Source organism: Vipera ursinii (genome assembly GCF_947247035.1).
Source record: "Vipera ursinii genome assembly, chromosome: 1".
NCBI lineage: Eukaryota > Metazoa > Chordata > Lepidosauria > Squamata > Viperidae > Vipera > Vipera ursinii.
The window spans coordinates 208703214-208720194 of NC_139512.1; positions in this window are offsets into that span (position 1 = coordinate 208703214).

The window sequence follows — 16981 nt, forward strand, 5'->3', positions numbered from 1 at the left end:
CTAGAAAACCTGCACATCCAAAGCAGACATTGATAATCACATTAAAAGGCACCAAAAGCCTGCACTGAGTGAGCCAATGTTTTTTAAAGGCTCTGGGATTTTCATCTGACCCCTAGTAAACAGTTGCTAATTTTTCGGGATCACAGTGATGATTCCTGGTTATGAGGTAGCATAATAGGCTGCTGTCATTTGAACTTCAGGCGAGTCAAGCAGAAAAATGGCTTGTTGATAAACTGGGTAGCAAATCTGGATTTAGAGAAGCTCTGGTTTAAACATATTTTTATAATGGCTTTTTTTTAAAAAAAAACACACTTTTGGGCAACTGGTTGAAATACACCTTTAAACTCAGCCAAGAGTTGGGGATTATGGGAGCTGCAGTTAGCCAAAAGTAGCCAGACAGAACTTATTTGAACAAATGTATGCCTGATGAATGAGTCCCCCATTTACCAAACATCCAAATAAGAAATTTAATCCTGTTCATTGCCCTGTTATTTTCACTTGCCTCATTATGCCAGCTTCTCTTTTGCTTGTAACACAGCCTCATTTGAACAGCTTGTGAGTCTTTAAAAAAATATATATTGGCAAAGTCATTTCGTTGCTGTTCCTAGGGTATTGCCGTAATCTTCCTTATTCCAGCTTTTTTCTTCTTACCCGTAAAGGAGACTGACTCCGTTCCTCCTGCTAATATATAAGATGGTTCCCTGAAGCATATTGCTTTGTCCAGTGTAGTTTTCTAATGTTGAAACTAATGGAGCATTTCTAATTCCTGTTGGGGGAAAAACTATGCCACACTTTAATAGCTTTCACTATGGAGGATAGTTTTCCTGATATTTAATGTCCTTCCTCTGCACTTTTGAAATCTTTATGCTAGTTATATGCAGTGCTGGGGCTCAAATATGGATGAAAGTCAGGTCTCAGGCATGGAAACAGGCTCTGAGAGAAGTAGAAGCCTATATTAAATTAATTTTAGATTAATAATTGTGTTTTGATAATGATCTTTTAAACATAGCATTTTCCCCCTTTTCCCTAACACCAGGAATGCTAAGCAGGTCTCCTTAATTTTGCTGAGCTACAGCAATAAATTACTCATCAGTGCCTTTAAAAGGTGACTGGAGCTTTGAGCAGGAACCACACTGTTACTACTCACTGCAATTGTTAATAATACTATATTTTGATTAAGTACAGATTCTTTATATAGCTAGTTTTGCAAAACTCTTGTTAAAATCATTTTTATTATGGCATGTTAAAACTACCAATCTTCAAGCCTGCAGCCAGGACCCCCTTTGGAGGTGGAGAGTGGATTCTGGTTTTGTCAAGGACAAATTTTAATTTTTTTTTAATTTTAATTCCATTTATATCCCGCCCTTCTCTGAAGACTCAGGGCGGCTTACAAGCTTAGCAGTAGCCTTCATTCTATGTATATGCCTGCTTATTAGGGCTTTCACCCCCCCCCCCAAGCGGCATTATTACAAAGTCAGCTTAATTGCCCCCAACAATCTGGGTCCTCATTTTACCTACCTCGGAAGGATGGAAGGCTGAGTCAACCTTGAGCCTGGTGGGATGCGAACCTGCACTAATTGCAGGCAGCTGGTGTTACTTAAGGAGGCATTAGCCCACTGCTCCACCAAGGCTATACGGTATACTATAAGGTATACGGTTGTTCCTTTTCTCTACATTTGTCAATGGAGAGATACTTGGATTTCTGAACTGAGGCCAAATTGGCCAGATCCAAACATTTGAAAGCAAAGGAATTATTTCTGAAGTGCAAAATGGTATCTGAAGTGCAACTTGCTTGGTGCTGACCCATTTTGCAATCTCTTTATTGTTTATTTTGGGGAAGCAAGATCAGAATAGTAATAGCATTTAGACTTATATACTGCTGATGGACACCTGACTCCTTGCAGTTGTTGAAACCTTTTTACTGCTTGCAGAACTTCCTCCAAAGCTGTAACTGGTAATGGATTTTACCACCATTTGGAGTAAGAAAACACCCTGAAAATGATTGTACGAGCCCTAAAAATAGCTTACTTTCATTTTTTTCAAGGAACAAAAAAAAATCTTCCTCAAAAGTGAACTCATGTCATCACCCTGACTTTTGCCTCCTTAGGTGGTTTCTGGGTACAAAAAGTTGCTCCATATCTAGACCTTGTGGAAGAAGAAGAGAAAGTCTAACTTAAGACAAGTGTATACATATTTTTTTCTAATGCCATTTCTATATCCACGCATTTCAAACCTTTGAAAAATATACATTCTGTGATTCTGAAGGAATCTATAAATTCAATAGATTCTATAATCTATAGAATCAAAGAATTGAGTCTGTTTAAGTGTGTGTGCATGTGTGCAGGTACAAACATAATCACCTCCTCCTTTTCCTCCATCAATAAATTATTCAATCAGTGTGGCAGCCATTTCCCCCTCTTCTCTGCACTACTGCGTAGGTCTCCTCGCTATTTCTCTTGGTGGGACCAGCTAGTGGCTCCCAGCTGGGTTTCAAAATGAAAAAATTGAGAATGGTTTTTCAAGGCCTCTTAGAATTTCTCTCTCTCTCTCTCACACACACACATGCATGCACACAACAATCTCTTCAGGGCACCGCTGTGCTTATTTTCCTATCAATTCATTTCCCCGTTTGTTGCTGCATTTACTCTATATTTAGCACATTTTAAGAAAGGCCAAATAGATTGTGTGGATACAATAATACTCGGCAGGGGCTTTAGTGCTGTGCTATAACAATTATGTGGCTTAAATCTAACTTTTCCTTATTACTTCTTCTTAATATACCTGCATCCCTTTCTTCCCCCTTTTTATTATCTCTCTCTCTCAGTGGGTGTCACATATACGGAATCCCTCAGGGGAAAAAAACAATAGCTGTCCACTATAGAACACCTTTAGTTACATTCAGATGATAAAAATTAGTGCTAAACATTAAGGTATAAACACTCAATTTAATTGTTTTATAATTGAAATATAGTATTACTGCTATCTTAGGAAGAGTCAGAACAATGCTTAAGTTGCCTAATGCTTTAACTATAAAAGATACCCGTGGCCTCTTTTTAAAGCTTTTTGACAATACAAGCCTTTAAAATTCTATTCAAATAAAGCTTCTTTCTCTTAGATTCCAGCATTTGGGGGCATGACATATTAAAAAGACTGAGAAACTCTTATTTTTATTCAGCATAAGGATAGAATGAGGATATTGCAAAATTAGAACCTTATAACTAGATGTGGGCCTAATGTTGGGGCAGCTATATAAATTGATACATAAGTATTTTAAAACAGGGGATTTCTTGTTAATTTTTGTCCATATGGGTTGACCTTGCTCTTTTGTGGGGTTATGCTCCATGTCAGAGATGGGAAACTATGGCCCCTTTATGACTTGTGGACTTCAACTCCCAGAATTCCTGAGCCAGCCATGTGGATAACTGTGGATAATGGAACTGAAAGTAATGAAAGCTTGAGTGTGTCGAAATGGAGATGGTTAGTTTGGAGATCTCAGAAAACGACAGATTTTTTTTGCAACTTGGATTAAAAAAAAAATAAAGGTTTTGCCTGTCCAATTGTGTTCAAGTCCAGAGAGTGGTGCTCGCGGCTTTTTTTCTCATAGAACGCTCAGAACGGAGTTCCGGCACCTTTTTTGGATGGAACCTTGTAGGGTAGGCAAGGCCGGTTGTATGACGTGTGTGAGTTCCCGCACCTTTTTCTTTTACAAAAAAAGCACTGGTGGTGCTTATGTATGTTTCCTAGCCAACATTGTCTGAAGATGGTTCTGTAGTCATGTGAACAACATGACTATATGCTGAGATGCACAGAATGCTGTTACCTTCCCACCAAAGTGGTAGCTATTTATCTACTTGCATTTGCATGCTTTCAAACTGCTAGGTGGGCAGGAGCTGGGCCAAGAACAGGAGCTCACCCTGTCACATAGTACTTGGATATAATTTATTTATTTATTTATTTAATAATATTTCTATACCGCCCTTCTCCCGAAGGACTCAGGGTGGTGAACAGGGCAAGAATAAAAATACAAATTACAAAAGTTAAAACTAGATTAAATAAATGCCCACATACTAAAATACATCTTTAAAACCTAATAAAATAACAATAGCAAACCCCCCCCCAATCCCCTCATCAGGCCAGGCCAGCTTGTTCAAAAAAGTATGTTTTTAGCTCGCGGCGAAAGGAGCGAAGGTCGGGCGCCGTCCGGAGCTCAACCGGTAGCTGGTTCCATAGCTCCGGGGCGCCCACAGAGAAGGATCTCCCCCTGGGGGCCACCAGTCGACATTCTCTGACCGATGGCACCCTGAGGGGGCCCTCTCTGTGGGAACGCACAGGGCGGAGGGAAGTCGATGCCGGCAGCAGGTGTTCCCTCAGGTACTCCGGACCCCTGCCATGTAGGGCTTTGAATACCATTACTAGTACCTTGAATCTCACCTGGAAGGCAACTGGTAACCAATGTAGCTCACGGAGCAGAGGTGTAACGTGGGAGTATCGGGAGACTCCCAACACAACAATCGCGGCTGCATTCTGTACCAGTTGGAGCTTCCGGGTGGTCCTCAAGGGCAGCCCCATGTAGAGAGCATTGCAGTAGTCTAGTTGAGAGGTCACGAGCGCATGAGTGACCGTGCATAGATCATCCCGGCTTAGATAGGGCCGCAACTGGCACACCAGGTGAACCTGGGCGAAAGCCCCCCTAGTCACAGCTCTTATATGGTCTTCCAGGGTGAGCCGTGAATCTAGGAGGACTCCCAAGTTGCGAGCCCTATCTACGGGGGGTAATAATTCACCCCCCATAGTGAGAGGTGGAATGTCCGAATAAACCCGGGATGAAGGTATGCAAAGCCACTCGGTCTTGTCGGGGTTGAGTTGAAGTCTGTTCCTCCCCATCCAGACCCGAACCGCCTCCAGGCAACGGGACATCACGTTGAGGGCATCACTGGGGTGGTTTGGGGTCGAAAGGAAAAGCTGGGTATCATCAGCATACTGATGATACCCAACTCCAAAACCACGAATGATCTCACCCAGCGGTTTCATATAGATGTTGAACAGGAGAGGCGAGAGGACCGACCCCTGAGGAACTCCACAAATGAGAGACCTCGCGGTCGACCTCTGCCCTCCTGCCAACACCGACTGCGAACGTCCCTGGAGATAGGAGGAGAACCACTGTAAAACCGTGCCTCCCACTCCCAATCCCCTGAGACGCCGCAGCAAGATACCATGGTCGATGGTATCGAAAGCCGCTGAGAGGTCTAACAGGACCAGAACAGAGGAATGCCCCCTGTCCCGAGCCCTCCAGAGATCATTCACCAGCGCGACCAATGCCGTCTCCGTGCTGTACCCAGGCCTGAAACCCGATTGGTACGGGTCTAGATAATCCGCTTCATCCAGGACCAGAGGGAGCTGATGTGCCACCACACTCTCAACAACCTTCGCAAGAAAGCGAAGGTTGGAGACAGGACGAAAGTTGTTCAATACAGCTGGGTCCAAGGCAGGCTTCTTGAGGAGAGGCCTCACCACCGCCTCTTTCAAGATGGCGTGGAAGCTACCCTCACTCAGAGAAGCCAATATAACTGCCTGGAACCAGCTGCATGTCCTCTCCCGGGCTGCATAGACCAGCCAGGAAGGGCATGGGTCCAATAAACATGTGGTGGTGCTCAGCCTCCTCATGATCCTGTCCACTTCCTCTGGAGTCACAGAATCAAACTCCTCCCAGGTGATATCGACAAGACCGCCCGCGTCCTGCTTGACAGACTCTGCCCAGTCAGAGTCCAGACCAGTCCAAATCCGAGCGATTTTGTCCGACAGATGCTGGTTAAACTCCTCGGCACGACCCTGCAAGGGTTCCTCCCTCACCTCCTGATTCAGGAGGGAGCGAGTCACCCTAAACAGGGCGGCCGGGCGATTATCTGCGGACGCGATAAGGGTGGCGAAGTGGTTAGACCTCGCCTCCCTTATCGCAGCGAGATAAGACCTAGTATAGGTTCTTAGTCGCAATCGGTCGGATTCGGATCGGCTGGATCTCCAACCGCTCTCTAGGCCCCATCTCCGATGCTTCATCTCCCGGAGCTCCGCGGAGAACCATGGAGCTCGACGGGATCTGCACCGGGTCAGGGGCCGCAGGGGTACAACTCGGTCAAGAGCCTCAGTGGCTGCCCTTTCCCAGGCTTCCACTAAGGCATCTGCCGAGCTGTGAGCAAGGGAGGCAGGTGGGGACCCCAGCGCCGCCTGGAACCTCTGGGGATCCATTAAGCATCTGGGGCGGTACCATTTAATTGGTTCCACACACCCACGGCGGTGGGTGGCAAAATGGAAGACCAGCTGCAGGAGATGATGATCGGTCCATGACAGGGGCATAACAATTGGGGAGCCCCCACCAAGATCATCTAACCACCGTCCAGATAAGAAAACTAAGTCAAGAGTGTGGCCTCCCTCATGAGTCGGTCCCGAAATTACTTGCGTCAGGTCCATGGCCGTCATGGAAGCCATGAACTCCCGAGCCAACTCAGATGATCCTCCCAGCGATGGTAGATTGAAGTCCCCCAAAACTATAAGTTTCGGGAACTCAATCACCAACCCAGAGAGGACATCGAGAAGCTCAGGCAGGGCTGCTGCTATGTGACTAGGCGAAAGGTACACCAGCAGCAAGCCCAACTGCGCACCAGGGCCGCATCTCAAAAAGAGAGACTCACACCCGACTATCTGGGGAACAGTGGCCTCCCGCGGACATAAGGTCTCCCTCATAACAGCCACACCCCCACCCCTACCCTGAGCCTGAGGCCAGTGTAGCACCCGGAAACCTGGTGGGCAAAGGTCAACCAGAGGAATCCCTCCCTCTGGGCCCAACCAAGTCTCCGTGATGCAAGCCAGGTCTGCCTGCTCACCCTCGACCAAATCACGGACGAGAGGAGCTTTATTAGCGACAGACCTGGCATTCAAGTACACCAGCCGGAGCTCAGGAGGCTGCACATCCTCACTCCCAGAGCCCTGGGGCGGAGCCAGAGGGTCGGAGTGCTCCACCGCTTTTAAGCAGAGGAGAGGCCTTCCCTGAGGACGATACGGCCCTCTGCTCCTGCACCTGCTGCCATTCCCTAACGTCGTGGAATAGGTATTCCCACGACCAGCCCTGGAGCCCCGGAGGCAACCGGCCCCCGCTCCTCCCCCCCGCGAACTACCTTGGCACTGGCGTGAACAGAGGTTGTTGGACTGCCCCCCTTGTCCAAACAACCAAAAAGAGTACCCTCCCCCCTCCCTAACCCCCTAAAAAATTTAGAAAGAAAACTAATCAGGGGCCTCCTATTGGGTTTCCGTCGAAGGCCCCTACCCGTGCCCAGCCATCTCTCGGGGTCCCAATAAATGGGCCCTTCCTCGAGATCGTAAGCGGCTAGAAAGGCGGAAGGGGGAGCACCCCTGAGGGCGAGCAAGTCCGTGCAAGAATATTTAAGGAAAGGCATAAGGAGTAGTCCAAGTAGAAGGCAGTCCATAGTTGATGATCAGTCAGTAAGGAGGATCTAACAGAGGGTAAATAGGTGTCCCAGACCTCCGCCCAGCTGCTGCCACTCAGCTGGGTAAACCCCCCGAGCAGGCCGACCACCGTCCTCTCACAACGGCTGCCGAGCCAATTTTCGGGGAGGAGGTGGTGGTCTGAAACAACCACTCCGGATATGGCATGCCTCCTAGAGCTCTCACCTCTAGGGGCAGCAGATGTAAGTTCAAGCCACCCTCTCACGGTGGCTAATATCCAGGAACCTCTGAGTCCTTTGGGGATGATGTGTAAAAGGCAAACCATCATAGTTATCATAGTCTGGTCAGCTAACGGCGAGGTCCCCCGCTGCTCCGCCATTCCAGAAAGATGTACCTGACCACAACTCCATGGGCCCTCAGTTCTATAGTCATTGGGGCCTTCCAGAGTGTGATCAATAAAGTCTGATACCCTCAAATACAGAAGAAGATTTGTTTAAAGAAAATCAGCCTCACTTCTGCAAAACTAAACCTTGCTTCCCCAACCTTCTGTTGTTTCCTGAAAGTGTCAGTAAGCATTGGATGCAAGCGACCCTGTCCGCACTCTATGCTTGCATTTCAAATGGACCTTTGACTCCCTCAAAAGCTGCGTAAATTTAGCAGTCATAGGATAAGACACTTTCCTTTTATGGATTGCTGACTCTTGCATACGAAGCCCATTTGTGAATAAGCCAGCCCTGGAGTTTTTAATTAAAATACCATGAAAAATGTGTCTCATACAAATAAGCCCATCCACATGGTATTTTGGTTAAAAATTCGAAGGTTGGCTTAACTGCAGTTTGGCTTATCCATAAGTATATATAGGAAATACTCTAAAAACATTCCTGTAAATACTCATGGATAAGCCCATCTGCAGATTTGGGGGGATGCATTTTGGCACCTAAAATTATCGGTTTATCCACTGAGTATGTACACTACAAATGTAAAATAACAGGAGATGCTCCTTACCAACCATATTTTACTTTTTTGTTTGGCTCTGCAAAAAGAAGTCTGGGCACATCTTCTGCTTGTTCTGGTTTCCCATCCTCTTGGTAGCCCAAGGTTGTCCTGTCAAGAAGCAACCACCATGAGTATTAGCAGTACCTTTACTGTCCAGTTACAGTAACAGAATCTTGCCAGACTGAAAGCACCTCTCCTCTCTCCTATGGTTATCTCCCAGAAAACTCGGGAGGGTCTCTTCTGAGGTGCTTCCCACACCTGTTTTCCTCCTGTGGGTTAAAATACCTTTTGCATGATGGTTATGCAGCCTGTGACTCTTCATCTTATCCCACAAGGGCATTCCCATATAGACCCAGTGCTTTTTTTGTAAAAGAAAAAGGTGCCAGAACTCACACATGTCATACAAGCCACCTTGCCTACCCTACAAGGTTCCATCCCAAAAAAGGTGCCGGAACTCCATTCTGAGCGTTCTATGAGAAAAAAAAGCCCTGTATAGACCATTACAGCTCTCCACACATGTAGTCTTGGTTTAAAGTTGGATGACTTGTAGAAAACTATAACATGAATAATCCAGAGGCTGGGTAACTCTCATAAAAGAGCGACCTCTTTTGTCGCTTTTTAACGCAGCAAGATGAAAAAGGGACAGAGAGTCAGGCATTCTAGCAGTGGATAGGAACTGTTCATGGCAGCCATAGAGAAGACAAGGAAATGTTTTTATTTCAAATTTACTGTATGTTGGAATTTTGAACAATCAGAAGGGACATTTTTCATCATGGTCAATGGATGTTCAAAAAAGCTGGAAGATTTTGGGTTCAAATGCATATACTGATCTGGAGGATTTCAAAGATTACAGCTGAAAGCAGAACTTTTTTCTCTTCGGGCTGCTGGATGAACAGGTTTTAAAAAGACACAGAACTTTGTTTTTATATATTATGCTGCAACAAGATTATTGTAAGTACAAAGATGAAATGATTTGACAATACTTACAATGGAGGAATAATTGATAAAGAAGATAGAATTGACTGGGATGACCAAATTGCCCCATTTGATTAGAGAAAAGATAATATCTACATTGTTTGCTGATTGGAAGCCCCTTATGGACTTTTTGCGCAAAACAGAAAAAAAATAAACTTATGATCTATGGTTCTGATGATTAGCTAGATAGATTATAGAAAGAAGAGAGTCTCATTGTAATTTTAGAAAAAGAGATGCAGGAGAGACCAGGCTGAGCTTGGTGTGTCTGTGTATGTGTGTATGTGAAATGCATCATCAGTCATGAGTCCCTGCAAGCCCACATGGTATCTAAGTCCAGCCCACCTTGAATGCCTTCTTAATCAGATTAATGTCAAATGCTAGGGAAATCAGGAGATTCAGGCAGTTCAAATGAGTATAAAGATTTATTGCAAGCTTAAACTCCCTACCAGAATCTGAGCTACTAATGGTCAAGGGAAATTAGCAGGAGATAGGAGAGGCATTCAAGGTGGGCTAGACTTAGATCTCTTGTGGGCATACAGGGACTCATGACTGATGATGCGTTTGTCTGCTTCCTTGAACTCAGCCTGGTCATCTCCTAAAGGAGGTAATACAATTGTCCTTGTACCTGCTACACAGAAAATCAGAAGCCACTTTTTTATATCATTTTTCTTTCTTTTCTATTTTCCTTCTTTCTTTTGTCTTTGTTTTTTGTCCTTTAGCTTTTTCTTTTATTTCTTTTCTTTTTTCTTTCTTACATCATTTCAGTTTACATCTTGTTTTTAAAACTTTCAATATAACTCTATATCTACAGTATGTAACTGTATATCTATATCTATCTATATCTCTATATCTCTATATCTATCTGTCTGTCTGTCTGTCCGTCCGTCCATCTATCTATCTATCTATCTATCTATCTATCTATCTATCTATCTATCTATCTATCTATCTATCTATCGGAAATGTTTTTGTTTCCTTGTAATGCTGCAATCTGGGACCACCGAATTTAGGGTAGTAGATTCAGAACAAACAAAGAGAAGTAGCTCTTTACACGGTGCAAAATCAGTTATTATCATGGCATTTACTGATGGCCAGCCATGGACTTGAAAAACTTGTAAAGGCAATTACGCAGATTCATTGAGAATAAGACTGTCAAAAGCTTCAAGTCTTAATGGTTGTCAGAAGCAGAGACAGCATGCTTCTGTCCTAGCTGCTGGGAAACCCATTTGCCCCCATATCCTGCTTATGTAACTCACATAGACCACCAGTTGGGTTACTCATCCTGGGAACAAATTGCTACTGTTGTGTGATCCTGTCAAGTTCTTTTGATTTTACATCTGAAGGTCACGTACAAACTTGCCAGTGCAGATGAAATGACACACAGTGGTTTGTTCAGCCTTGGAGCTAATTAATTAATCTGAGCATAGGAGGAGATGTAAAGGGAGCGGAGAGGAGACGGAACTGTCTCCCAACCTAATCCACACAGCAGGAAACTTGTCAGATCAGTTGATCTGACCCACAGATTCTTCCTAGGATCACGGTAGCAAATAATCTAAAAGGGTGCATGAGGATTCCCCAAAGCTTAGGTGCTGCCCCAACAGTCCATCTAAAAAACTGCCACCAGATCAATTTTGAAAGTGATGAAATTCATGAGAATAACAAAGATTAATATCCATCTATATATTATACTTCATGGTTTCCATCTGCCCTAGCTGTTTTCTGGAGTAGAGACCTTGGCTTGAGAAATAGATCCTCACCTTCCTAATGGGAATACATGTGTATCATGGGTGACACGATAGCAGTGTTCCAATATCTCAGGGGCTGCCACAAAGAAGAGGGAGCCAAGCTATTCTCCAAAGCACCTGAAAGCAGGACAAGAAGCAACGGATGGAAACTAATCAAGGAGAGAAGCAATCTAGAACTAAGGAGAAACTTACTGACTGTTAGAACAATTAACCAGTGGAACAACCTGCCTCCAGAAGTGATGAATGCTCCAACACTGGAGGTTTTTAAGAAGAGACTGGACAGCCATTTGTCTGAAATGGTATAGTGTTTCCTGCCTTAGCAGGGGGTTGGACTAGATGACCTCCAAGGTCCCTTCCAACTACTACTTCTTCTTCTTCTTCTTCTTCTTCTTCTTCTTCTTCTTCTTCTTCTTCTTCTTCTTCTTCTTCTTCTTCTTCTTATTATTATTATTATTATTATTATTATTATTATTATTATTATTATTATTATTATTATTATTATTATTATTATTATACAATGAAACATTGTTGTACTAAATATGCTACCTTCATCCCTTTTACTCAGAACTGGTGACTGATACTAGGCAGGAAAGCATATGGTACAGTGGTTAATGATGGGTAATTTTAATCATTGCTGGGAAGAGGAGGAAAAAATGGTTCCGATAAGGCCTTTTCCTCATGTTTCCTGCACAATTTTCTTAACAGTCAGGGTGGCAAATAAGGGGCGTAAAGTTCCCAATCAAGTGTGGCCGGTCACACAGTAATTTTTAATAATAGGATTTCCATAATCTGAAGATTCTGCTTTACTGATCAGATCAAGATGCCAAGTGGAAGAAAAAAAGACTAAGAATGACCGGACTGAAAGTGTTTGGCTCATCTTTAAATATAATGATGGTCTTGCAAGTCCTAAATAATTTAATGTGGCTTCAGGTTGCTTTAATTGGCAGAGGCAAAGAAAGGAGGTGGGTTTGAGTTGCTTAATGCCACATGATGATCATTTAAACAGAGGCAAGCTCAGATCATATCTTAGGTGTCCTGACACATCATTCTCCCTTCCACATCCCACTGATTTTTAAAAATTATTTATTTATCAGCACTGAATGATGGATCATTGCTGATTTCATTTAGGTGCTGTATAGCTTCCCTGTTCTATAACTGTCAGTTTGACAAGCATGCAGTGATTAATTAGCGAATCCTTGCAATGTTCTCTTATTTTTCCTGCTTAGTCCATGCTAGAATCGTCTGTATTTTTTTAAAAAAAAATAGATGAAAGACTTCATTATTATTAATTATGGAACTGGTGAAATAATGCAGCCAGGAGTCATGTTAAATCCACATCCTAGAGAATCAAGATATTTGCGGACTATTTTGAGTTTTATTCAAAAGGCTAAACATGATGGATCTGATTGCTTTTGCTGACGTTAACCTTTTGACTCTGAAAATTAGCAAGGGAAGGAAGATCCTAATCAACCAAGAATACAGCCATACCCATGCACCTTTATAAGCTACTCCACATTACTTTCAAGAATTGTGGTCCAAATCTCCTGTCCATATCTAAAGCAGTCAATTGCGCTAGTCAGGATTCTTTCCCCCTCCAAAAATTGTGATGTCTCCCTTGAGCAACTCCCCAGATTCCTCTTCAAACGTCAGCTCAGGGGAGGTTGAGCCCATTCCTGGTACATCAGGAACTGGGTTGATTGATGACTCTGAAGGGCTGTCTGAAAGAGATTTGGAGGAGGCTTCAGCTGGTGAAAGTTTGCAGTGGCAGACGGCCAGTGAAGAGGAGGAGGAACTGCCTTCTGCACCTGATCCGAGAACACACAGGACAGAGAAAAGGCAGGTGAAGTGGAGGTCAGCCAGACTAATCAAGAGGAGAAAATCCCACCCGTCTTGATGGGCTGCACCTGAAAGCTGGCTATTTATCACAGGAGACAGAGGGAGGTATTGCTGGGAACATGTTGCTTTTCTAGCTGTTTGTTTGATCACCGTGATTCCTGCTTCACTCTGGATGGACACCATGTTTGGAATTGTGCCTTGAATTCTCTTAACTTTTCTTGCCACAGGAGCTCTCTTGTGTGTGGATTTAAGTTTTACCTGGTGGAGGTTTTTTTTTGAGCAACTTTTAATTGCTTTGTGGACTAATCTTGGCCTGCTTGTGACTGAACTTAATTGGGACCGTTCTGAGTTTTTGGTGAAGGGAATCGCTGGGGAATATTAATAAAGTCACTAAACCACAGTTACATGCATATGTGAGTGAGTGGGGCAGCACACAAATGCACTTCCTGCCCTTGACTTCAGACTAGATATAGTCTGCATTGCCTTATGTGAACTCCTTCATCCAGCTTTTCTCTCCTTTCCTTCCAACAGTTGGCCAGGTAAGATTCCTGTCTGTTGGAGCTACAAGAAATTTCTCAAGAGGGAAGTTGTACAAGGTGAATGTTAAGACCCCAAAGTTCACATTGTTGTCCTCAAATTGTTCCTTTTTTTTAAAGCTGTGCCAACTGGCTGGGTTGTTGCAAAGATAATTTACATCTAGAGGTAGTCTTCAACTAACGACCATGATTGAGTCCAAAATTTCTGTTGCTAAGCAAGGCAGTTGTTAAGTGAATTTTGCTCCATTGTACAAACCTTTCTTGCCACAGTTGTTAAGTGAATCATTACAGTTGTTGAGTTAGTAATCTGGCTTCCCCATTGACTTTGTTTGTCAGAAGGCTGCAAAAGGTGACCACATGACCCCCTGGGACACTGCAACCATCATAAATACATGCCAATGGACAAGTGTCTGAATTCTGATCATGTGACCATGGGGATGCTGCAATGGTTGTAAGAGTGAAAAATGGTCATAAGTAACTTTTTTGGGTGCCATTGTAATTTCAAATGGTCACTAAATGAATGGTTATAAGTTGAGGACTACCTGTACAGGATCTCCCCCAATGCTCTCCGCAAAGACTGGCTTTTTTTACTTTAGTAATGGGGCAAAGATGTTTAGTAAGTGTCAGGTAAGCATCAAGTTGCTGATGTATTCATTGATGCAAATATCCTCACATAAGAAAGATGTCAATATTTAATTCAATAGTAGTTTGAACTTTATTGCTGGAGTCAGTTGATACTAACATTTGTGCACTGCTTTGAACTTCTTCCACTTGCCTTTGAATGCACTGAATGGAAAATTACCAGTGGACTGTCAGTTTTAAAAATGAAACACCGGTGGACCCTAGAAATTATAAACTGATTAGCTTAAAATCTGTTCTAGGTAAATGAGTGGGGAAATATTGGGTAACATCATAAAATATCTACCTGAATTTAGGAAAAATCTTAATGAGGGAAAGTCAGCACAACTTTTGCAAAGAAAACCAAGGAACATGTGGTAGGAGACATGGTCTTTTCACACCTTCAACGGCCTTTTTGGAATGTTCCTCAAAAGAAACCCAAGAGCAAATGTAGGAATTGTAGGAAAAGAAATTGCTCCTTTAATGGACTTTAATGTTGAAGGGAGTCAGTACTAACTGTGACTGATAGGAATAGGATCTGTAGTGACTAGCAGCATGATGAAAATATTCACAGAGCTAATTAGGTATCCATTCTCTGGATTTTTCCACTCTCGATATCCTAAAAATGTACAGATGAAGAGCTTTGGGAAAGTACCATAAATTATGAGGTAACCATGTTAGGCCCAAATTATCTGTGAGGTGATCTCCTCGTTCACAAAACTTTCGCCAGTCTTAGATATTCAATGGGGCATTTTTCCCCCCAAGTTCAACCTTGGTACATCTAATCCCAACAGCAAATGAATTGCTGTTGAAATTGACTTAGGTGCCTGGACTTATTAAAATTTAGGAGGGAGGTTAAAATCTACCCTTTTACCTTCTAAATTTATTGAGGTTTTTAGAATTTTGCTGTAACATTAGTTTGCAAGTTTTGAGTGATGTTGGGATTTTATCTGCAATATGTATTATAAACCTCCCAGAGCAATTGCAGTAGGCAGCAGACATACCTTTAAGTTAATAAATAAAATCCAATTTGCTGCACTTGAAAAAAGTTATTGTACCACTCAAAGATGAAGCAAAGCAGTAATGATAGAGTATTTCAGCTTAGAGTAACTTTGTGCCTGACAAATATTTTGAAACAGAATTCTCAAATTCTCGCTGCCTTGGAAGAGTGAGGAAAATTCTCAAGGGCAACTCACACCCTGGTCGGTACCTCTTTACTCTCCTACCATTGGTAGGAGATACAGGAGTATAGCCAGCCGTAACCAACAGGCTGAAGAACAGCTTCTATCCATGGGCTGTCAGGCTCTTCAACGGGAAATAACTTTATGTATAATTGACTTGTGAGGCTGGTGTGTTGTGTGCAATTAGCTCACATGGTGTAATAAGATGGTGGATTTGTTGCCACTGTGAGTTGTGGTGGGGAAGGGCACAAAGGGAGGCTCAGTCAATCTCAATGTATACATGGTTGTACTTGGACAATAAAGGTTCATTCATTCATTCACTGACATTCCCTTACTATTGGGTGGAACTACTGGAATTGTAATGGCAAAGGATTTGGATGGGTGCAGATTACCTTTGTTTGAAGTAACCCAAATCCATAGACACATATGGTCCCAAAGCCTCTTTTGGAGGTTTCCTAGAGCTCACCAAGTTGATAAGGTTAAATTTGGTGACCATCCACTGAAGAACAGCAGACTAATTTCCCAGTGGCTTTGGAGGAGAAGGACTAGCCCAGAATCATGCATGGAACTAGAATTCACGGCCTTTCAGTTTCTAGCCTGATGCTTTAACCAAACTTCTGCTGTCTCTTTTTCTCTCATACATAGACATGGAGAAACAATATCCAGAACTGAAGAGTAAGGAAAGCAATCCCTTTCTCTTTCATGATGTCATTATTCAATTTATAGCCATGCATGGAAGACATGCATGTCTTTTTTTTTAAGTTTACTGTATTTACTTATTCAGTTTGAATGGCTGCCTACCTTTCCCAAATGAGTCTAAGCAGCGTACAAAAGTTAAAAACAACAGTCCAATAAAAAGCTCAAAGCCAGTAAAGGAACATCTAAAACATTGGCAACTACTTAGAAAATAAAAAAATAACTATGGTTGACAGCCAAAGTCTATCATTGTGTTAGGCTCAAGAAAGCCACTCTAAAAGTTGCCCATCTTTGTTGGAACCCCAAGCACATAGGAGAGCCATGTCTTCAGGACCTTCCTAAAGATCACCAAGGTCCAGGCCAATCTACGTTATGGGGGAGATGATGGTCTAAAGCAGTATTTCTCAGCACTGGCAACTTTTAGAAACGTGGACCTCAACACCCTGCCTTTGTGAAAAATGTGCTTTAAGCTCCAAATTAATATCTTATGACTATGGGGACAAACCTGGCACCTTATTACTTAACCTGATGTCCTTTGGATATGTTGGAACTGGTAGGTATTCTAGGAGTTGTAATCCCAATTCATTTGGAGAACATCAAACTGAGGAAGCCTGTCTTAGACTAAGGAATCATCTTGAGCAAACAGATTGCAAATGTTCAAGTATAAGTTTTGCAACAGATGTGTTTTATGTATCTGCAACATATATCCTTTCTCTCACAACCCGCTAAGCATCAGAAGTGATAAGTACCTGCAGATGCTTCCTCCTTCCTCTTTATTACCAACACTAGCATCAGCGTCTGGACGTTTTATCATTAAGTGCGGCAGCTTATCGTATTGTTATGTGTAGATAAAATATAGTTGCTAAGAAACACCAGGATTAACATGCTGACAGAGCAACCTTCCTTTGATAATTTAGGCATCAGTTGTCTGCATCTCTAATTG